The sequence below is a fragment of the Tympanuchus pallidicinctus genome, unplaced genomic scaffold, assembly GCF_026119805.1.
Source record: "Tympanuchus pallidicinctus isolate F22 unplaced genomic scaffold, pur_lepc_1.0 scaffold16, whole genome shotgun sequence".
Lineage (NCBI taxonomy): Eukaryota > Metazoa > Chordata > Aves > Galliformes > Phasianidae > Tympanuchus > Tympanuchus pallidicinctus.
In genome coordinates, this window is record NW_026294679.1 from 24,019,473 (window position 1) to 24,042,146 (window position 22,674).

Here is a 22,674-nt window from a genome sequence, read left to right on the forward strand (position 1 = left end):
TCAGGTGACATGGTGATGTCCTGGACCCAGCACCATGGCTGGAACCATCCGTGCTGCTGGACCTTGCCACAGAGGGACAAAGGCTTTGGGAATGGAGGCTTGCTGGGAAGAACTTTCTGGAAGAGGGCAGAAGGAAGGAGTTGTACAAGTTTTGAAGGCATGGATGGCCCAAAGTGAGGCAAGGCAGTGAGGGATTGAGTCTCCCCAAGCAGGGATGGATGAGTTTAAATGGGGAAGCGCTCACTGTGCCAGCGCTTCATTCTCTGTTCCTCATTTCCTCCTGCAAATACCTGAGCATGCAGCATCTCAAATGCACTGCTGGATGCCTGGGAATTTGGGCAAGGTTGTGGTGCACATCCACGCGTGTATGTGTTGGTGCCCTTGAAAGAAAAAAAAAAAAAAAAAAAAAAAACCATCTTGGTCATCATTTGATTGGCACGTGTACCTTATTTTTTATTTCTTTATTTAGGTAGTGATTGGTCTGAAGTAAATGCAGAAATCGACCTGATCGTTCTCAGCCTTTTTCCAGACTCTCAGTCCATTAAGCTTGTGCTCTTCAATCAGTGCTCATGACGGGCCTTTAATGCTGGAGGAATTGATTGGAAGCCCTCATGAGCAACTACAGAAGGGTGGCCAGAAGTAGATGGAGGCCCCTTCTCATGTGCTCCTACCTCCATCTACCACCTTGAGCAGCATCCTCAACAACTGTTCTTGCTGTGCTCAGATCCTCACCAGAGCTCTCGGATTGGAGGGCTCCGCAAAATCATAGCATGGCTTGAGGGAGCTACAGGAAAGAAAGCAGCTGTGTGGATGTAGGAGTGGGAGCTGGTTGGGAGCAGGTTAATGGGAACGCTTCCTGACCAAGTGTGGCTCTTGGAGTAGTTGAGCTTGAAACACCTTACAGGAGTTTGACGGAACTTCTCTTCTGGTGAAAAATGACTGGAGATTTCTGAAAGTCTATTTTCCAGCGAGAGATTGTGCGTATAAAGTTGTTCCTGGCATTATATTTGGGCCTGATTTTTATTTTTTATTTTTCCTAAACTCTGTATTACACTGAACAGAAATGAAATTCACTCTTAAGGATATTGGTGCTCTGGGATTTTGGTTCCAGATGCACCAGAGGGAAACATCAACCTTGAAACTGTTGACAAAGTGCTTGTTTTGTTTTATTTTGCTGTTGGTAGATATTTTCAGAGTGAAGGTTCTTAACTGACAGGAAAAAAAGCATGACCTGGCAGTACCTTTCTTGTACCCCAGCTGGGGGCATGTAGCGGTGCTGGAAAGAGCCCATGGCTTCTTGAGGTTTTTGAGAAGCACTCATCACCGTGGCATTGAGTGAATGCTTGCTGCAGACGATGCTGGAATAAAAAAGGTCACTGCCACATGCTGAGCCAGGTCTGAAGCTCCCACCTGGTCTTGGTACCCTCCTGCAGCATCCTCAGCATCCCAGTTCCTGTTCTCAGTGCTAGGGATGTGGATGCAGCGTTCAGCTGTCCCTGTACAGAGCAAATCCTTCCCTTACTAGGGCAGCCCTGGCTGTGTACCTCCTTGCAGCCCTCTTCACATCTTTTGATGTGCCCAGGCACAGGACACCTCATACAAAGTGAGCATCCCCACTCACTGCATGTGACGCCTAGAGGAATCTTAAGCAACAATTAAGAGATCGTTCCCCCCTCTAATCACTTACAGGAGTAAATTAGTCTTGTCAGGAGCTATTAAGACAGAGAACTCGGAATTCATTAGGTGAGATTGGGACTATGGAGCTGCCGGCGCAGCCGCCAGTCCGGGCTGATTAATTCCTCTGAAAACATCATCAATGCCCATCTGTTTCATTTAGGTCCGGGGAGAGCAATTTTCAGGTGGAGTGACCCTCTAGTCAGCTATTTCACCCAGAAGTAATGAAACACACACACAGGCAGAGGGGGAGCGCCGGACGGGAGCATTGGGAATAGGAAACGTGAGCTGAAGGAGAGAGAGTGCCATTGAGTCGGGAGTGGAGAGCCAGGGGAAGCCTGGATAGGGGGAGGGATAATGATGGGCTGGGTGGTTGGGGCATGGAGGGGGAGATGTGGTGCTGGGGATGTCACGGATGCATGGGCAACTGTGTGCAGGGGGAGAGCTTTGCTGCTTTTTAAACCCTCCCCCTGCTGATTTAATCTGGTGCATTGGAAGAAATGGAGCAACAGGCATCAGAGTAGCCAAAGCGTAGTGTTTTGCTCCAAAAGTAGAAGTAATAGCTGGTTAACAGCCCTTGGAGGGAGAGCTTGTGGGAGAGGAGCTGTCTGTCTTTATTGCACTACTCACTGCCTTGAGCAAAATCATTCCAAGGGCCATTTCATTTAATGCCACACATTAGAGAGGGCCATAGGTAATGGAGAGCAGCATAGATATCAATGCTGGGCAAAATGCTGGAGGACTCTGGCTCATTGGCACATAGAAGTGGTGGCATTTCTGTAGCCCTGGGTTCATCAGAAGGTGGGTCTGCAAGCAGAAGAACGGCAAATCTGCTGTGGCTTCTGTAGCTTTGGGTATGTGTACTTGCTACTATCCCTGTAAGAAATGGAGGTCCATGATGGGGTCTCCTCTTTGCAGACTGGAGGTGAGGATTGGAATGGAGAACATCAGGCTTGCTTCAAATGATACTTCTGCTTCTGAAGAGGCACAAAGTAATGCCAGCATTCTGTAGGATGAGTTCTGATGCTCCCTCAGATGGGGTTTTGGGTCAGGATGACGGGGCACCCCTGTCACTCCCAGAGCTGCTCTTGGTGCTCCCTCTGGGGCAGGTGGTGTGGGCTTTCTGGATGCTGCAGGGCTTAGCTGCTTGGGTCCCCCTAAAGGAATGTCATCATAGTATCATGCAGTGACTAGGGTTTAATTGGCCAGCAAATGGGTTCACTTTATGCAGGATGGGCTTCGGAAATGAAGATATCAGTCACGTCGGGTCCCTAAGCAGCCTTGTGTCCACCTCTCTCAATTCAGCTGCAGTTCTATGAAAGCTTTCATGCCTCACTGCCTCCCAAACTGCATGACAAAAGGGACCGCTCAAACCAGAGCAATCCTGCTTCCCGTTCATCAAAGGGATGACATTTCAGCATCATTGGAATAACGTTGTTTTAAAGTGGAAGAGGAGGGTGAATTTGAAGGACTGACTTCTGCAAAGCTGCTGGGGTTGGGTGGTGCAGGATGAAAGGGGGGGAATCCACAGCAATTTTATTACAAGGCTCAGCAATCCCCTTTCCTGTGTTATCAAGAAGGTTTTCAAAAACAGTGGAAATGTGGCACTGAGCAGCATGGCTCAGTAAGCAGGTGAGAATGGGCTGGGGTTGGACTTAGTGATCTGAGGTCTTTTCCATCATTAGTGGTTCTGTGATTCTATGTGGAACTTTGCTGAGCTGGTAAAAGTGCTGCAAATAGCTCATGCTTTGGGAACAGGGTGGGAGTGCTTGTAAAAATAAATAAAAATCTGGCTAGTTTGGGAACTTGCAGTCCTTTTGGGAGTGAGTTGTTCTACAAGAAGGGAATTCACTGCTAAGCAGGCAGGGTGCTTGTTGGTCTCTCCAGGTCTGGGACGGCATGTCCTGCTGATGGCTGCGGATGACCTGACCCCATTGTCCACCCTTGTGAGGACCAAAGGATTCCTTGGACAGGGAGGCAGCACATCCTCACGCACTGTGTAGTTTCCAAGGCAATCACCTCCTCCATGCCAGACTTTCGGAGTCTATCCTGAGCAGCCAGATGCTTTGGCACCCGGGTGAGTCCCTGGGGGTGCCGGGCTGCTCAAGCTGCTGCCATAGATATGGGTTATCTGAGCACGGGCTGCTTGTGCTAAGCCCTGCCTGATCCCACAGCTGCAGGCATCTGCTGGGGACTGCGGCTGGGCTCTTGTGTGACCAGTGGTGGCACCTGCCTGGTGCAGAGCTGGAGGGAAACATGTCGAGAGCAGAGTGCCAGTGTTTGCTTCCCAACTGATTAAACCATTTTGCAGCTCTCTGGGCATAGTTGTGCAGAGGATAGCTGCAGAGCCCAGGGTTGACTCACCAAAAGGAGCAGGGTGAACAAACTGCGGTAGGTCTGCTCTCCAAAAACCCAGCTCTCAGGAAATGTTGGCATCATGAAAGATGCCTTTGCAAAATGCGATGGCATTATAGCAGTGCTGCTAGGAACCTCCTTCCTGGGGCTGCGCACTTGGCTGGTGTGGTCTCGCTAAGGACACCATCTGCTTTCCCCATAGACATGATCCATCCACACTGTGTGAAGGGTTGAACCTCCAGCCTGCTCGCTGGCTTTGTCCACACCTTATCAACCTCCTCTGCCACCTTGGCTGTGCTGAGTGGCTTTGCCATGCTGGGAAGCAGGAAAAGTATCCCTCTACTTTTTCTTTCTTTCTTTTTTTTTTTTTGGCAGTAGTTTGTTGTTGACTTAGGCAGTGAAACGGCTCCACAAATCTGGAATCGGAAACCTTTCAGATGGGAGCATGCAAGTGAGTTGCTGCCTTGGAACCATTCCCTGTCCCAGCTCCATAAACACACAGCATTTGGGGAGCAGCTGCAATCCACTCGTTCAAGGATTTGTCCCTTTCTTTTGGCTTTTTTTAAAGTTTTTAGTTAGACCAGTGTTGAGGAATACCTGCAAGATTGTGTAGGTTTATAAGACATAGGAGCCCAGAACAGTGCAAGAGGGCTCGAGGTTTCCTTTTTCCTCAAATCCTTTTGCCTCCCCACCCTCTGGTAGGTGGCTGCTATGGGATGGCGATGCCACCTGGGGCTGGCAGTGGGAGTGCCTGCCTGCCCATCAGCCCGGTGGGGAGCGCGTGCCTGCCCGCGTGCAGCCAGCAGAATTGATTTGGCCTTTTACAAAGGATAATTCAAGATGAATGTGCTGGGCTCTGGCTGTGAGAAAGATTGAGATATTTTTGAATATGAAGTCTGTTCTGCAAGCTTCATTACGGGCATGGCTGCGAGCGAATGTTCTCCTGCAGAAGCCCAAGCCATAAGAACATCGCCTTTACTTTTGGGATTAATTGAAAGCAATATTACCTTCTGATGACTATTTGCTGTCTAAAATTGGATTTGCAGGCTCCTTGGGTCAGGGCTGATAAGTGCTCTGCAAAAGCTGAGTTTGTTTCTAAGTGCTGTAACAACTCTAATGAACAACAAATATTTGAAGAATGCATCCCACAGCCCGATGAAAAGGAATTTCAGGCTTCCTAGCAAACCCTTTTCCTGCTGCTGGTCCTTAGAAGGTCTATTGACAAAGCCGTTTGCTGAGCTTTAGGTAGTACAGCATTATTAGCATGAACTGAAGGCTGTGTAATTAGTTATTCCCAACATCAGGAAACTTAAGGAAAAAAAAGTCCCCCCCAAACCCTCAGTCCTGAGTTATTAAATTAATCACTTCATCAATCACTTAAATCTTCTTATTTGCTTTGCTAATAAGCAGTAACATCGATACTTACATCTAAGAACGGAGAGAGAAGGCAGAAAGTGTATTTGCAATGTGGACGAATTAACCTTGGTATGGGCAACTTCATTAAACGGTCTGCGGGCTTAGATTTGCCATGTTGGGTTGCACAGGATCCTGCATTCTGGCCAAACCCTTTTAACAACAGCAGAGGAAGATGTATATTTATGGCAGTGAGGTCTGGTTTGGTTTGTATGTTTGGGAGGGCTTTGGTAACATTAATCCATGCTATCTCATAGAGTGGTGAAGCACTGCCACTGCTGCCCAGAGCTGTGAGTACCCCATTCCTGGAGGTGCACAGTGCCATGGATGGGGCCTTGGGCAGCCTGAGCTGCTGGGGTGCAGCCAGCCCACGGCAGGGGTTGAATGGACTTTGTGGTCTCATTCACCCCAAAAGCCATTTTTTGATCTGGGCTCTTCCACCTTGATCCTAATCCACTGAGGCTTCAGGATGTGCTGTGGCATGAGAGAGCTTGAAGTCATACAGTGATCTGTGTATTCAGTTTGTGTGTGTATTCGAATCAGGAAGTTATTCGTATCTCTTGGAGGTAGGAATGTTTGAAGGGCAACCAGGATCCCATAATGTAGGGAGATGCACACCTGCATGTATGATTGTTGTTTTGGTGGAGAGGGTTGGGGAAGGTGACCTGCTTCCTCCCTGAGTCAATGGGATTTTTAGACAGATTTAAAAAAAACAAAAAGCCCAGACTGTAGAGTTTAATAACCATGCCTATGCCTTCTGCCAGAGTGAGAGCTTCGTACATTTGGGTTGTGTGAGTTTAAAAAATAAAATGCCACAGTGAAGAGGCAGCTGCTGGGAGTGAATGGCCTCAAGGTGGGCTGGCATCCAGCAGTTTGAATGCTGGTGGCTTGGCAGTGACTTAGTGCAGGGACACGTGTCCAGCTCCTAGGCAAGGTGGGGAACCGCTCAAGGCACTGTCCAGCAATACAACGCTGCTGGGAAAGGCATCCTGTGAGAGATGCTTTTGGAATCTTTATACCTGTTTGACTTCCAGCCTTGTGAAATATTAACCTTTTAATTAAACATTTTGTGACTGGTTGCTGTAGAAATGTTACTCTATATATATATATTTCAATGAAAGCATTTAAACTATTCCCTGTTGCCACTACTTTCTGATTGTTGCTTGCTGGTAAAGGGAAAAAATAGCCCTAAACCACCACTCCCCCCCCCCCCCCCAAAAAAAAAAAAAAGTCTTGCTTCTCTTCACCTGCTCCAGTCATTTTAAGCAATGAAAATGTGAAAATTCAGCTAGCCCATTACAGAAACCCCCCACGTTCCTGTACAAAAATAAGCAGGTAGAAGAGAGCCATTCTGGAAACACGCATACGTGCCATGTGCTGACACTGCCGAATAAAAACCTTGCTGTTGGGAAGTATCAGTACATAAAGCTGCCCCCATCTCAATGAGCTGTGTTGAGAATATTTAACCCTTTTCTTTGCAGAAACATCCTTATTTCTATAAAGAAGCTCATGCCAATATGTGCATTGCTTCAGCTACCCAACCGTGCTAACTGGGCTGCGTTGATTGTGTCAGTGGCTTGTTCCTGACTTTTGTTGTCTTTTCCTTGACTTTTGGGACCAGGGGACATGCAGGGTGACCACCTTGGCGTTGTGGTTTGTATCCATGTTATCACAGCTGTGTGCCAATGCCCCTTCCTGCGACGGCTGCATTAATGTGCTTGATTGGCAGCGGGAGTTAATAAATTGGTTCCTCCTGTCAAAGCGCTCCCGTGCATTGATGGCTTTGGAATTAACTGCAACCACTCGGGGGAAGAAAGATCGAGACAGCATTGTTGGACAACTCAATGAAAACATCTGCTCCATTTGCAGCGGTGGTCAAAAGAGTGAATACGCTCCACGTTCCTTCTCGTAAAGATTTATTAATGTTGCTCTTTACGCAAGGGGGAAAGATTTCAAACACTTGACATTTAATGCTTAGTAACTCAATTTTATTCCATTCATCTGCACTGCTTTGTCAAGTGGCTGCTCTGGTGAGTCTCATGTGCTGCATTGTGCAGGCGATCTGCCGTCGCACTCCCAGGTAGGAGGGCGATTTGGTCCTGGGTTTCTTGCTGACTACCTGAAAATGGAGGAATTTGGCTTTTTAAGTGACTGTTATACCTGAGGTGGGAGATCACCCCTCCTTTCACTAACAAAAGTACGCTGTGCCCTAATTTCAGCCTGGTTGCTGGTTTGCGTTTACACTGAGCGTGCATTTTGGCAAGGGACATTCATTCAAATAATGCATTTCCCAAGCACAGACTGGGTGCTTGAGAGCTTTGGGGGGGGGGGGGGGGGCAGTAATGCTCCTATAGGGTCTTGCTGCTGTCTTCTGGATTCTGTTGAGCTCTATGGCAAGGACTGCAGCCAGAGCAAGAATTCCCAATGCAGAAAGCACTGAAAACTTAATGCTGCCTGCAGACCTGTCAGATATGGAGCTGGGAGGGAAGGGCTGCAGAGAGCACATCAGCCAGCAGCAATTATTCGTGTGCTTCAGCGGAGTTGTGGAAATGTCATAAATTAAGGCTCCATGTGGATGTGAGGGGAGAAAAATAAAATTCCCAGGCAGACAGCATCATACTGCAAAGGGATGCTCTTGCAGAAACCGTAAAGATGTGCAGCATCCCCCAAGTCTGACAGCAAGGGGGAGGGGAGAAGGGGAATCCTGCATGCAGTCTCTTTGGTGTAAGAAAATACATACGTGGTGCCATGGCTGGAGCGCAGACCTGTTAGGGCTACCCGTAATGGTGCCAATAGTCTGGTGTGGAGATCTGTCCTGCTCTCATGCCTGTTATCTACTAAACCCACTGCACTGCAAAAGCAGAAGTGGCCCCAGGTGGTTGGCTAATGGCACCCTTAATTGTGCTCTGAATGAGATTAACTTCTTATCTGACAGTCTGACATCTTTATTATTATTAATGTGTGAATAAGACAGTGGCTTTTCATATGTGACTTTGGTAGCAAATGTTTCCCTTCTGTTTAGCAGTTGCTTTTCATCTGTTGCTTTTGTTAGCCACCATCAGAGTCCCCGTGAGCTGTGAGAAGGGATGGTGGAGTCCTGCAGTAAGCCTGGGCAATGGGTCATGAGGCACAAAAGATGCAGGCTGGCTGGGAGGAGCTGCAGGCAAGCAGGGGTGACTGGTGCTGCTCCTGAGAGATTATTATGGTCCTAAAAATGTGATGTGGAGCAACCCCATTTAGCATGGTCCAGCTAAAAGGCAGGAAGGTGTGCAAGTTCCTCTTGTCCTAGTATGAAAAATTGAAGACCTTTCCCAGAATTGCTCCTCCCAGTGACATAGATTTGTTTTTCCCTGCTTTCCCCTTAAGCCCTCTTCATTGAATAGTCACTAATTAGCCATTAGCTGTCTGAAGCATTGCCAAGATGCATGGCATCATTGGCTATCCTCATGAGAGCAGTGCCAGCAGGACTCTGGCCTTGGAAAGAGTGGGCTGGGGATGGTGTCAGGTGCTCTGGGAGGGCTGGGAAGGTGGTGCCTGCAACCTATAGGCTCCCCAAGAAGAATGTTCTGCAATGGAATTTGCTCCAAAACAGGATAATTAGTTCGATAATGCCTTTGCCTGGGAGAGCCAACACTTCTATCAAAACCAATATTAATTTTCCCTAATTAGGAGCTGAAGCTAATGCGTGTCACAGCTAATTTACCTCATCCATAACGAGGGAGAGGAGGGGGTTGGGTCAGGTGGGATCAGAGATTATGAATCTGGCTCATCTCTGCTCCAAAGAGTCTCTTTTTGGTAGTAGTGTGGTGGGTCTTCAGATTTGTGACAAGATGGATGAGTGTTGCAGGGACAGGTATGTTCGTAGGGCTCTGCTGAGTCTGCTGGTATGTGGTATCCAGCAAAGGCTGCAGGCAGCAGTGTTCCACAAATGGTGCCAAACAGGACTAGTAGAAAGGAAATTTCTGATTTGGACTAATTCCTGTTGGTCCTTTAAACAGGCTCAGGCAAGGGAAACAATGACACAATGTCAACTGTGTCCTTCCAAAATGTCTCAAGTTTTATAATCTGCTGCTTTCTAAACAAATTTGAGTCTAAGAATTATCCACAGAGATTACTGTTTTAAATAAGAATACACTAGAGAAACTTTGACACGGTGAAGTGTTAGAGACAGCCAAAATTGACTGAATAAATGATTCATTGGATTTATTCATGTTGCTTTGACTAAGCCTCTAAAGTCTCCTTTGTCCAGATTGATCCATTCTGCCAGCTAAGAGATGGGAACCGCTTGCCATCATGCAGTCCTGATATGTGATAAAGGAAGGATAGAAGGACTGTGCTTTTCCAAGCAGATTTTCTCCTGGTGGAGTATTCTGAAATCTGTGAAATTGCCATCTGGGCCAGGGTAGGTCCTAGTGGGTGTTTTGCTTCTACTTATCCCAAGTTTCTTGACTTTCTCTTTTTGTATTGGTCATGAGCCTTGGCAGGGAGAAGAGAGAAGCAGCAGAATGACTGATTTCATGTCCCCAAGCCAGACATCCTTGGCATGCTCAGAAATCAAAGGTTTGGTTCTCCTCTGTCGCAAGTACTTTGGTCCCCATCAGGGACAAGGATAACTTGTGAGTAAACAAGTCCCAAACGCCTTTATGGAAACATAGAATCAATAAGGTTGGACAAGATCATTAAGCTAATCTAGTCCAACTGTCCACCTACTACTGTCCCTCAGTGCCACATCTCCACAACTCTGCAGCTCCTCCAGGGATGGTAACACCCCCACCTCCTTGGACAACCTGTGCCACTGCTCTTCCACAAAAGAAATGCATCCTAATGCCCAAACATGAACCTCCCCTGGCACTGCTTGAGGCCATCATCTCTCATCCTACTGCCATTACCTGGGAGCAGAGACTGGCCCCTACCTCACCACCTGTAGAGAGCAATGAGGTCTCCCTTGAGCCTCCTCTTCTCCAAACTGAACCACCCAGCTGCTCCTCATAAGGCATGTGCCCCAGACACTTCGTTGCCCTTCCTTGGACATGCTCCAGGACCACTTTTCCCTCTCTTGTCACCTCCCGCTGTTACAAGCCACCTGCAGCCTTGGTAGCAACAGAAACAATGGAGTTTGTTCAGTGGATAACAAACGTGAGCTAATTGCTCCACTGATGTTTTGAGCAGTTGGACACAGCTCACAAGTACGTTGCCTGTGCCAGTGGAACACTTCAGAAATCTTAGGGGGAAATCCCATGGTAGAGAGATTATGCAGTATGACTTCACTGTCCTTGGATGAAAAACATGTGGGGTTTTTCTAATGTGCTGGATGAAGCTGTATTTTCAAGGTTTACCCTGATTTCCACGGCACCTGTTGCCTGTTGGAGTTGCAGTAAGCAGTCACTTTACAAAAATAATAGCGTAGCATTGACAGTGAAATATAAGCAAGCAGCAGCATCTATGAACTCCTTGATGGTATTTGTGCACGGGAAGATGTAGCCTCATGCATCAAATGTCCTGCAGCAATGGCTTCCTGATTCTTGTGTAGAGAAGTCTTGGAGGGAGTAGAAGTGCTTTGCAAACCTCTCATCCCAGCTGAACATGGATGGATGAAACTGGGTCTGTTGTGGGTGAACATATACGTACTCAGAAGCACAGCCCAACCTGCTGAGAATATGGGTTTTGGGCTGGGGGTTCCAAAGCCAGGGTGGAGCCTGCAGTTGGTGCTCTGTGGGTATCTCTCCATTCCCTGTATGCCCTCTCCTGGGGCTTGAAGTGGCTGAGAGACTTTCTTTGCACTTACTGCCCAGGGAAAGCGACCTTCAGGCAGAGTTCTTGGGGAAAAAGCTTCCCCATCCGTGACAGATTTGACTATAAATCTCCAATATTAATGCCCAGGTTCCCAAGGTCTGTCATCTTGTGTGCTGGCGAGCCACGTGAGTTGCTCAAAAACAACATGAGACTCATCAGTCATTTGGGAGGCATGTCACAGAGCCCTGTTGCAAACCAGGGAGAGGTTGCAGGGAAATGCAGACTCACTTTCTGGGGTGCATGGGGCAGATAGCAGAGATGGAAGCGCACACGGGCATCCCCTAATCTGCAAAGACCAGAACTACATCATCTGCAAGAGTGAGCTGAAAGATGAGTGGTTTGGCACAAGGTCTTTACCTTTTTTGTTCGCTTCGGAGTTCTGAGAGTGAAGGTCTAGAGGAAGGTCTGGAGACCCCCTGGAACAAATGGGATTCTGCCCGTGCCCTGAGCTGCCTGCAGTGGTGGGGGTTCATCCCGTGCATCATCCTCGGCCTCTTCTTCTTGATACCCCAAATTGCCTGTGCTCTCCTGGACCTTACAATGCTGTTTCAACTGGAGATGTTATTTTGTTTGTTTGCGTGGTCTTTTTGAGGTGTTTTTCATGAGTGATACTGGAAGAGGATTAGAATATATATATATATATATATATATATATATATATATATATATACACACGCTATATGTTTAAGTATTTCTTATGGAACGAGTCAGCTTGATTTTAAAATATACTCAGCATGAGTATCAGTTATCAGTACAGGTATTAGGGAAGTTATGAATTCCTTGCACATTGGGTCTAAGGAAAATCCTTCTCTTATTCTGTTCTCCATCACTCTCAGTTAATAAAGCTTATTAACACTCCTCAATAATGGCAGATATAATCTCAGCCCAAATTTGAGGAAAGTTAAGAGCTGCCTGGGCCAGCGTGTCCTTTGCATCCCACTGGGGACAATGGTTGGAACAAAGCACAATCCAAAGAGGGAAAAGGAGAAAAATAGGTGGTAGGAAAATGCTTGCTGCTCATTGTGGTTTGTCTTTGAGGTTTTTATCTGAGTCTCCTTGCTGTGCGCTTTGTGCTGCAGGATCCCTGGTCCTCCCAGGGCTGGTGGGGCTGGAGGACTGCTTGACATCTGTGGTGCAACTGTGGCAGAGGTGGCTGGGGCTGTCCTTGTTCTCTCTGATGTGTACAAGTAGCTGCTGGCAAGTAGATGCTCAATTCAGTGGTCAGTACTCATTTCTCCCCCATTTAGTGCTTGAGGGGGAAGAGAAGCTTTGAAAGCCCTTCCTTGGAGCAACTGAAAGAAACAGCCTAAAACTACGACCTATGGGATCACTCTTCTCTTCATAACGTTCTACTTTTAGAACAGCCTCTGAAACCTCCGTGATTGCTTTCTTCTTGCCTTCAAACAACCCAGCAGCTGGGATTTAGCATAGGGCTTTGTTTTGAGTTTTGAGACATTAAAATTTTGGATTCTAATCTGACTAAGGGTGTGGGGTTTTTTGAGCATTGGCTGTCTGCTTGAGGTGAGGGCAGCAGGAAGGCAAGCCTAGGGTTGCTACATACCCCAGGGACTGCATTCATCTTGGAAACAGCCCTTCCCTACCCCTTTTCTCACCCATTTTCTCCTGCTGCTGTGATGTAGTAAGCATTCCCTGGAGTTCTGAAACAAAACACACAGGAGCCTCAATAAGGAGCAACGGGGATGCTTGCAAAATGTCGTGCAAGCTACTAAGAGATGTTTCCACCTGTGGCTTTGCGTTAAGTCAATTAATTTGGGTATTCTCATCCCGTTTGTGACAACTTCTGTGCTAGTTGTTTTGTGGTTTTGAAGACACTCGAGGTGGGCGCGTGCTCTGTGCTTGCAAGAGGAAATATTTTTTTGCAGGTGTTTCCACGGGCCCTTGGAAAGCTCTTTCTGGAGAGGCATAGCATTCCATCACGATGCAGAGATGCTCCCGCGTGAGCGTGGTGACCGGCTGCGTGCTGCGAGCAGCCGGCTGCCAGCTCTTGGAGCAGCAGTCGTAGGAGCACTTAGCAAGAGATCCTTTGTCTGAAATATGTTTTTAATAAGCAGTGCACTGAACGTATTCAAATAACAAATAAATTCCTGCAAACCTCGCTCCCTTTGCAGACGGTTAGCAAACGAGAAAGACTAAATTAATTGAACGCTTTAGTCACTGGGGATAATTGTCCAGCTGTAGCAGAGATCTCCAGATGTTTGTTTGCAGAAGGGAATGCTTTCATAGGAAAGGAAAAACACTCGTGGGTATATTAAGTTGGAAACAAATTTACAGCTGTGTGCTTGTGTGCTCTGCCTTGCACTCCCACCAGCGACCGCAGAGCTTGACTCCAAGGTTTCCTACGGCAATAACTGGCCTCTTTATTTCTTGCTCATTGCTCTCCTGGCCACGTTTACACAACTGTGATGTGCAAAGTGAGGAGCTGGCCCCGTGCAAGCCTCCCAGGCTTCAACAAATGTCACCCTCATTGTGCTCTGCAGTGTAGCATGTGCTGCAAGAACAGCTGTACCGGTGCTGCTTTCTGTTGGGACTGTTGGGGTCTTGCTTTTGGCTTTTTCTTGGGGTATGTTTGCTATGCACGGTGGTAGACTGGGAGAGCAGGATGCTGCAGGTTGTGTTATGGCCACTAGGAGCTTGCAGTGTGAATGGAAGAGTTTTGGTAGTTGGAAAGGGGGGGCACTCTCAGCTTAACATCAACTCTGGAGCTCTGCCTAACTTCCACCCAAGAAGTTTGGCTTTCTCAGTGCATGAGAGTCATCACTCCAGCATGCTCCATTCATTTCCTTCAGTTTTATTTTTCTTGTTGCTCAGCAGCCCAAGCGGGTTCTGAAGCCCCGTGGCTGAAGTGCCCCATTACTCACAAGCGAGAGGACAATGGAACGTGGGGCCGCTCTGAAATGTCTCCACGTCGGCCTCATTAATAACTGCAACGCTGGCATCACTTGCTCCTAAATAGCCTCATTTATCAACAAACAATTTGCCGCAGTGTGGTGGCAGGGAGGCAGATAAGCTTGTGCCACGCTTACCCAGGCACCACCTGCCTGGCTTCTCCCCAGCTTCCCTTTGGCATTTGAGAGGGAGCAAGAGGCAGGGAGGTGTCCTGGATGGGGCACATCCCCAGGGAGCTGCACTGGGTCAGAGGGCAGCTGCAAGGGCAGGAATGATGGTGGAAGAACTAACACACTGTATGTCGTCTTTGTTCTATTTTCCACCTCTTCAGGCTGCCTAGAGCTATCTGAAGCTGAGCCCCATCTCTGGTGGTGCCCAGTGCCATGGATGGGGCCCTGGGCACTGTGAGCTGCTGAGAGGCAGCCAGCTCACTGCAGGGGTTGGAGCTGGGTGGGCTTTGAGATCCCTTCCAACCCAAGCCATCCTATAATGTATGTAACCAGTCTTCCAAGTGCCCATTGGTTTCTCTTGGTTCTCTTAAGGGGTCTGTTTACTTCCCAGGGAATGCAACCTGCTCAAACTGACCTTTCTGGGCATCATGTTTCTGACCCAACTAGTGAGACTTGCTTTTACTGCAAGATTGAGAGGTGCTAACTCAACTTGAGTGATAAATCAGCAGGGATTTTGCTGCATCTTCATTATAATGAGGCAGAATCCATCACTCAGCACATATTTTGAAATCTCTGAGAGTTATGGTGACAGTCCAAGGCCAATTTGCTTATGGATCCGAGGTCTGCAGACAAAAATCTGACCACTGGTACCATCTTCTGTCTTCAGACACTCAGTGGAACTCCCAGTTTTCTACAGGTTCTTCTTGCAGGAGCTGAGCAATGCATGGGCCAGGTCACTTTGTGCTGGAGCAAAATATCCAGCAACGTTTTGCATCAGGATGGCTGCATGCATTTATTCCTTGAACTGCTCAGGGAGAGCAGAGCAGCTGGGCCGAGGCAAGCTGTAGCACAGAGGGTTGAATATTCCCCGTGAGGCTGAGCACTCTAGGGAAGCTTCATCTTTTGTAAGGCATAGATGAGATTTCAAATAAGATGTGAATGAATCCTGCTCCCACTTCCCCTGTGCAAGTAAAATGTGCTGACGGGCATTTCTTGTCCTCATCCATAGTGATCAGCTTGGCAGAAAGGCTGGGGACACGTGGCTCTCAACAGCACCATCTCAAAGGTGGCATTTGGTGCCTGGAGCATGGCAATGAGGTACCCACGTGCCACTGAGGGAGTGATGTGGTAGAGCTCTGCTCAGTGCCAAAACAGTCCTGGAACCTCACCTGGGCACTGCAACTGAACAGGCTATCTCTGACCTCATATTATTCAGAGAGTAGCCTCTCTTTTCTAATGAATAAAGAGCTGCTTTACCTTGCTTGGGTAAGATGCAAAGCACTCGGTGTGTCATCTTACTCATAAATCATTTATTTACACCAAGTAGCAAAGCACCTCATTAAACGACTTCTGCTTTTCTTCCCTGTGCCCAAGCATGCTTCCAGAAATCTCAATGTGGCTGAGGAGAAGCAATGTCCATTTGGTGCTGTGTGTTAGCTCGCTCCTCTCCTGAGCAAGTCTCAGCTTTCCTAGTGCCAGTGCAAGTGTTGCACTGCTGGCTCAGCATCCTTGAGTTAGCAAAGGAGGTTGCAACAGGTCGCCTGCTGCTCCTGACCTGTGAAGCTCTTTGCATGGTGCCGTGGTTTCATCTCTTCTAGGGTCAGGAGCCCCTTGTTATCTCTCTTCTCACCAGCCAGCAGGCAGAGCACAGCTTGCCTGGCTTTGTTCAGAAAACTGCTCTATGCTCACGGCTGACCCCATCTCTGCAGTGCAGCACTTTGGTCCCAGTGCCTGTTGGTTATTCCATGTGATGCATTCCACAGATGTCTCGTGTTTCTGGAAGCAGTGATGCTGTGCTGACATCAGTCTCCGCAGGCTGAGGGAGGGCAGCTCACACTGCTCGTTAGAGGGACTGGCAGCAGTGGGAACTGGACCAGCATGCGGGGCAGATCCTGCTGAGGGCATCCACCCTGCAGGACACCAAACCCATTCATCCCAAAGCTTGTGTGTATTCATAAGGTGGGTATTCACCTCAACCTGGGAGTTTCATCTTTTTTTCCTTTTCTCTGCCCATCTCAAAGTGGGGAGAGGGTGGCTGTAGGGTGCCAAGCTGTCTGCAGGGTCTGAGCACAGCACCCTAAAGCTGCTCTGGTGTGTTGGATCCATTGGCATTAGTGGGAAGCCAGAGTGAAGCTCTTGCAATCACCTACGAACTTGTTTCTCTGCTTGATCCTCTTGTGCTGTGATATCTATACTGGAGAACTGGGTGGCATTCCCCCCCCCAAATGTTGGCACCTGTGACAGAGTATCCTGTGCTCTGTGATGGTTTAATTAGTTGGAAACTAAACTCCTTTCTTTTGGAGGGAGGTGGGGAGGCTGGGAGAAGGCAGGAAGGAACAATGGAAACATTCCTTAGACTTTCTGGGTGGCTTCTTATTTCAAAAATTAATTAGAAAGGGATATCCTATGGATTTGGAGTTTAAACTTTGTGTCAGAAACATTAATCAAGCCCGCATTAGCTAGATTCTCCTGGAGGAGCGACTGCAAACTCATATAGGTGTTTCAGAGAGGGGCACGGGGCTGAATGGAGCTGTGCCCAGGGTGGCAGCATGGCATGGGGATGTATGTGCCTTTATAGACAGGGGATTGCCACTCCCAGGAGGGTTTTCCTACAGCTTCCCGTTGGTCTGTACTCCAGAAGCACTGGGGCTTTCCCATGGGTGCTGTTGTTGGGTTGGCATTCCCTCCTCCCAGCTCTGCTGTGTGGCTGCTGATGCTGGGGTTCTTTTCCATCACTTAACATCTCAGTGGATTTCATTGCTGGGAAGTTTTTGCTAACCTCAGATTTACATTTTCCTTTGCTGTGTTGGCCCAGTACAGGCTGGGAACATCCCTTCTTTGTTGCAGGGCTGAAGAGGAAGGACACGTATCAGTGGAGGTTTTGGACAGAGCAGCCTCCTGAACAGAACTTTTTTTTTTTTTTTTTTTTTTACGGTGTGAACAATGGATGGAGCAGAATTTGCATAAATCTCATTAGAAAAAGTGCAAGTTTCATAAATCTTGTGATAAATTAATGTGATATCATTCTGAACATGATATATTAATTTTGGGATGAAATGAATGGCTCTGTGATCATTGTTAGTAATTATGAGGCTCTCAGGCAGCGTGGAGAGGAAATTATTTTTAAGAGGGTTTTTTAATGTGGGAACCACTTTTATAGTGGGAATACCTCAGCAGACCTGGACTCCTCCTTTTACAAGTGCTTCTTTTGGTGCTTCACTCTCCTGTTTTATTGATGCATTTGTATATATTTCCTTCTTTCATGCTCATGCTGCTGCAAAAACCTCGCTGGGTTTGCACACTGCTGGTGCTCTCCCTGCTGGAGGTTTGCAGGGCATCAAGGGGTCTGAGGGAGGAAGGAGAGCCAGGAGAGCAGGGGAGATGATCTGGGCCTATATGCAGCTTCTTCTGAGGAGCTGAGGTGTCAGCAAGCAAGCAAAGGCTGTAGCTTTCATTGGCATGAAGACACGAGCTTTTGGCTAGCTTGCTGTCCACGCTGCTGTAAGAGCCATGTGAAGGCTGATGAGAGGATGTTGCTCTCTTAGCCCTCTGGCTGTAGCTGTAGTTTTTTGCTGCAGGGATGGATGTTGCCTCTCTGACCACATTCGCGCTCAGCATCTGCTGGGACAGCCTCAGGGATTCTCTTTACTTTCATGATAAATGTCAAGAATGTTCACTATCTCCCAGGGGGTGGTGTTGTTTTTTTTTCCTCCCATTTTCCTTGCAAACCTAACCAAAGTGTTCAGTAAATAGCGAAGAAAACTAAGAAAGCCCTCGGTTATCACTCACTCTTCTCACTCTTCCTTTCAAACAGCGTTAGCCATCCCTTCAGCCACCTCCGAGTAGTGAGGGCTCTTCCCAAGGCTCGCTGCTGCCTGTCAGCTTTGCTTATGGATGCCATCTCGATACCAACTACTCCACTTAAAAATAGTAAATGCAGCAGAGAAATTACAAACTGCCTCCTGCTCTGGCTTTGAGCAGCTAGGGAAGGCTCTCCTCTGTGCTTTTCAACTCCCAGAGTGATAAAACCACTCGGAGGAGATTGTGACTGCACAGATTTGCTTTCCCTCTCTTCCTTTTGTCCCCTCCATGCTGAGATCCTTTCCCTTCCATAGGTAAGAGGTGATGTGCATGGTGCACGTGGGCAGCAATGGAAGTGGAGGCAACTCTGCTGCTGAGTAACCCGATGATGCCCATTGCTGCCCAGAAAGAGGAGCCTGTAATGGTGAGCTCAAGTTGAACTGCAGGAGTGGAAACTTTCCTTGCAGAGTCCCTCTGGAAAGTTTGGGCTCAAATGCTGGAGCCCTTCCTGAGAAGGAGTGTTGAGTTTTTGTTTAGGAAATGAGCTGGCAGCCAGGTGGAAGAAAGGTGTGAAAATGCTGAGAGGGCTGTCCTTGTACCCATGGTATGAGGTGAGGCATCCCTGAGCATATCTGAATGATGGTCAGGGTGTAACCTGAACGTACCTGCATGGCATGAGTGCTGCTGATATTGCTTACCCAGCTGCAAGAAGTAAAGGCTTCCCTGCAGAAGGGTCTGGAGCACGTGGTAGGCAGGCCCTGGGTGCCCACATCTTCATTAACCACAGATTCACATGGCGACTGGGTTGGAAGGGACCTTAAAGATCACTGAGCTCCAAACCCTGCCATGGGTTGCTTGATCCCCCCAGCTCAAGCTGCCCATTATCCCATCCATGGCACTGGGCACCTCCAGGGATGCAGCACCCACTGCTCTGGGCAGCAATGCTAGCACCTCACTGCCCTCTGAGTGAAGAATTTCATCCTAACACCTAACCTAAATCAGACAGGGAAACCACTCTGAGAGGCTGGGATAAAGGAAGGTAAAAGTGAGGACTTAGAGCCCTTGGTGCCCATAGGAGATGTCCTTTCCCCTGTTGGCTCCCCTCCATCATGGTGCAAAGGTAGCATGCTGTATGGTTGCTCAGCAGCACAGAAATATTGGCATTTCCTCTTTCTTTGTAAGAGGAAAAGTATTTGGGAAAACACCATGGAAAAAAAGCTTTCTTTTTCTCATTTATTTATTTTCTGAAAGATGAGAGAGAAAATGAATTGCAGGCAAAGAAAAGGGAGGAGGTGACAAATGTGAAGAATAGGGCTTGGATTTCAAGATCAGATCCACCAAATGCCTCCATGGAATGTGTGAAGGATGGGGCTGATTGGGGCACCTGCACTGGGGTTAATTGTTCCCATCCCTTCTGAGGAATGAGAGGAGCAGAGGTGCTGCTGGGAGGATGTGGCAGTGGTAGGATCCCCCCCCTCCCAAGATCAAGAGGGGTGAGCATGTTGCAACAGCCAAGGAGAAACAGCACTGGCTTTCAAACAGGGATTAAAATGTTTTTAATATTAAAGTGCTGCTGATGCCTGAAGCCTTGTGCCCCAAAGCCAGCTCAATCAACGAAGAGATTCCCATTAACTCCAGTTGGGTATGGATCAGACCTTTTAAGAGAGCATCTTATTAAGAAACTAATTAGAAACCTGTTGCATCTCAGTGCTCTCCGTTGTGCCCCACACAGGCTGTCGGCATCTTGCTCTGGCAACTGCACTCCCCCATAGTTCTCCTTCGTTCTCCGTTCCCCTGCCTGGCCCTGGGTCTCAGAGCTTCCAAAAACTCTTCTTCCTCATCCTCTTCTTGAAAGCAAAGCCAGTGAAGAAGAAATACATAGAGGTTGGTAGCTGAAAGCAAGATGTTGAGACAGGAATCCCTTCCTGTATGGGGGCAAAAGTTGGATGAGAGGTGATGGCCTCAGGTTGTGCCAGGAGAAGGTCAGGCTGGGCACTGGGGCACATTTCTTGTCTGAAAGAGAGCTGATGCAGTGGCACCTAAGGAAGTGGGGGAGAGTCACTGTCCCTGGAGGTGTTGCAGAGCCGTGGAGACGTGGCACTGAGGGACGTGGGGATGGGCAATGTTGGGCTGGGTGACCTGAGAAGGCTTTGCCAACCTAAGTGGTTCCATGGTTCTATGATTCTATGAAAAGTATGCCCCTGTAAAGCAGTCAAACCTCACAAAACCAACTCCTAGGGGAATAAAACAACAGTGACAACAAGCTCCCGAGGTCAATCAGAGTTCAAGACTTGGAAAAAGAAGGAAATCTGTGTACGTGTGAGAAAGGGAGAGAAGTAGCTGTGATTGAGAGAAAGGAAGCAAAAGGAGACAAGATAAATTGTGATTATCTGCTGGAATCAAGACACTTAACTGCCCTGTCTGATTCCTGAGGGGAAACAAATGGAGCCCATAACTTTGAACTGCAAAAGGATAATTTATCCCTGTTTCCTCAGCCTAGGCCCTTGCCAGGTTGGTTCTCAGGTCTGTGGCATCAGCTGCTCCCTCAGCACAGCCCAGACACTACTTTTCATTTGCAAATACCACAAAAGGGGTTTCTGATGAATGTATTACTCCCTGTCTAAGGGGAGCCCACTTCTTTTTGCAGTTATTTCCTGCACCTTTCTCATGCTGCTCTTGCAGTGCTTTCCCAGTCTTCACACTGCCTCTCTACAGAAGCAGCCTGCACACCTGCCTTGCACCATGTGCCTAAACTTAGCTTTCTCCCAAGGAGAAATTGCAAAAATATGCAAAAATCAGAGTAAGGAATGTAATGGAGATTGTGAAGTCTCTTATCTTGTTTTGGGGGCCCACTTCTTGTTATCTCCTCTTTAATTTGTTATTTTTGTCTGTATGCAAGCATGGTTCTTGTTTCCCACAACGCGCGGTGTGCTTGGCAGGGATCTGGCTGCACATGGCAAGCTGGCAGCAGCCAGGGGTGCAGGTGGTGGGATGCTCTCAGCCCACAGCCACTTCATGCTGGCCCCCAGCTTCCCCCAGTTAGGAACTGAATTCCCTGCCAGCGGGAGGTAACTGGAATGCAGGGTGACAGAGAAGAGTTAAATATTCGTTTGCTGCCTGATTTTTTTGTACAAGTGGGTTTGCAGCACACGAGCCATGAATGCAGCTATGATTAGAACAGGGTGGGACACGGTTTTGCTGTTCAGCAGGATTTTTAAGATCTTTTCCCTTGCACTGTGAAATGGAGCCGAGACCTTTTGGGGTCTGAAGCAGAGGAGGAGCACATAGGCATCTCCCCCAGGTCGCTAATACCCTGTTGGTCTACATTTCTGTACAAGGTACAAAGGGGGAAAATCAGTTTCTCCTATAAAATTTTATAAAATGGAGAGTAATGATGCTGGGTTTGCCTTGTCCTTGTTACTGGCTGTCACTGTCACAGGCATGGTCACAGGCTTACCCATCTCCTGGGGCAAAGAAACCTTTGCTAAGAATGGCTTCAGATGTCCTCTGAGATAAACACAAGCCAGTAGCTTGTTTCGTGTAAGGACTGTGAGGTTTGAGAAGGTGTAGGTCACCTTTCATCTCCTTATGCTTGCAGTCATCAAATAGATGGGCAAGTTGCTGATGGATTGCCTGATCACAGTGGGCTGGGACTTCACCCATTGTGTCTTTGATCAAGACCCATCACTGCATTGAACCTGTACTGGTGAAAAGGATAGATACGTATATAGAGAGATCTATAGATATATTTTTTCATTTTCCAGCAGTTAGCCGTAGTTCCTCTCAACTAGAAGTGCTTCTATTAGAAGTACTTTCTTCTAATAGAGATTTGTCTTTTTTGAGCACTGGGCTTGCTGTGCTCTCCTGTGCTGGAATAGTCATCTTTAAGTGTTACGTTTGTCCTCATTGCGGATGTGCTCGAGACAGCCTGAGTCATCTCTCTTTTCTCATAAGTGTATCCTACTAGGACAATTGACTTTAAGTCTCCCTTCTCTGCCACTGTGCCCCACCAGCTTTCCTTCGAGGACGTTTGGAGTGGGGTTGTGCAAACCTCCTTTTTTATTTTTTATTATTATTCCTTTTTCTATCCAAACAGATCCAAATTACCGAGCGTTTCACCTGACTGCTCTCTCTCCCCTGCTGTTTGCCATGCTGTCAATCTTCGTGTCACCTGAATTTGTGCTGACAGCAATTCAGCGTCGCGCTGGGATGTCCCCTACCCGTGGCCAGTAGCCCTGGCACCTGCTGGTTGTCCTCAGCTGAGCACACTTGCTGGTTATCATACAGTGCTAAATTTTTAATCAGAAAGTCACACGGCGCTAAGTCAAATGTCTTACAAAAGTCTATTACTTCTCCACAGTTACCTTTATCTGCCAAAAAATGTAATCTCATCAAAGAATAAAATCAGGTTTGTTTGACAAGGCCTATTTTCCATAAAATTATGTTGACTGGCATTAATTACGTTCCTATCAATTCTATTAATTCTTTATTAATGGAATCTCGTATCAGCTTTGCCATTATTTTTGCTGTGATTGATGCTGGACCAAGCGCTCTGTAATTG

At 47.7% G+C, this 22,674-nt stretch overlaps 1 protein-coding gene across 1 annotated transcript in view; it reads left to right on the forward strand.

Annotated features, from left to right (window-relative positions):
* CDH23 (cadherin related 23) overlaps positions 1-22,674 on the forward strand; it is a 128,426-nt gene that overhangs the window by 8,072 nt on the left and 97,680 nt on the right. The gene's annotated exons all lie outside the window — the stretch shown is intronic.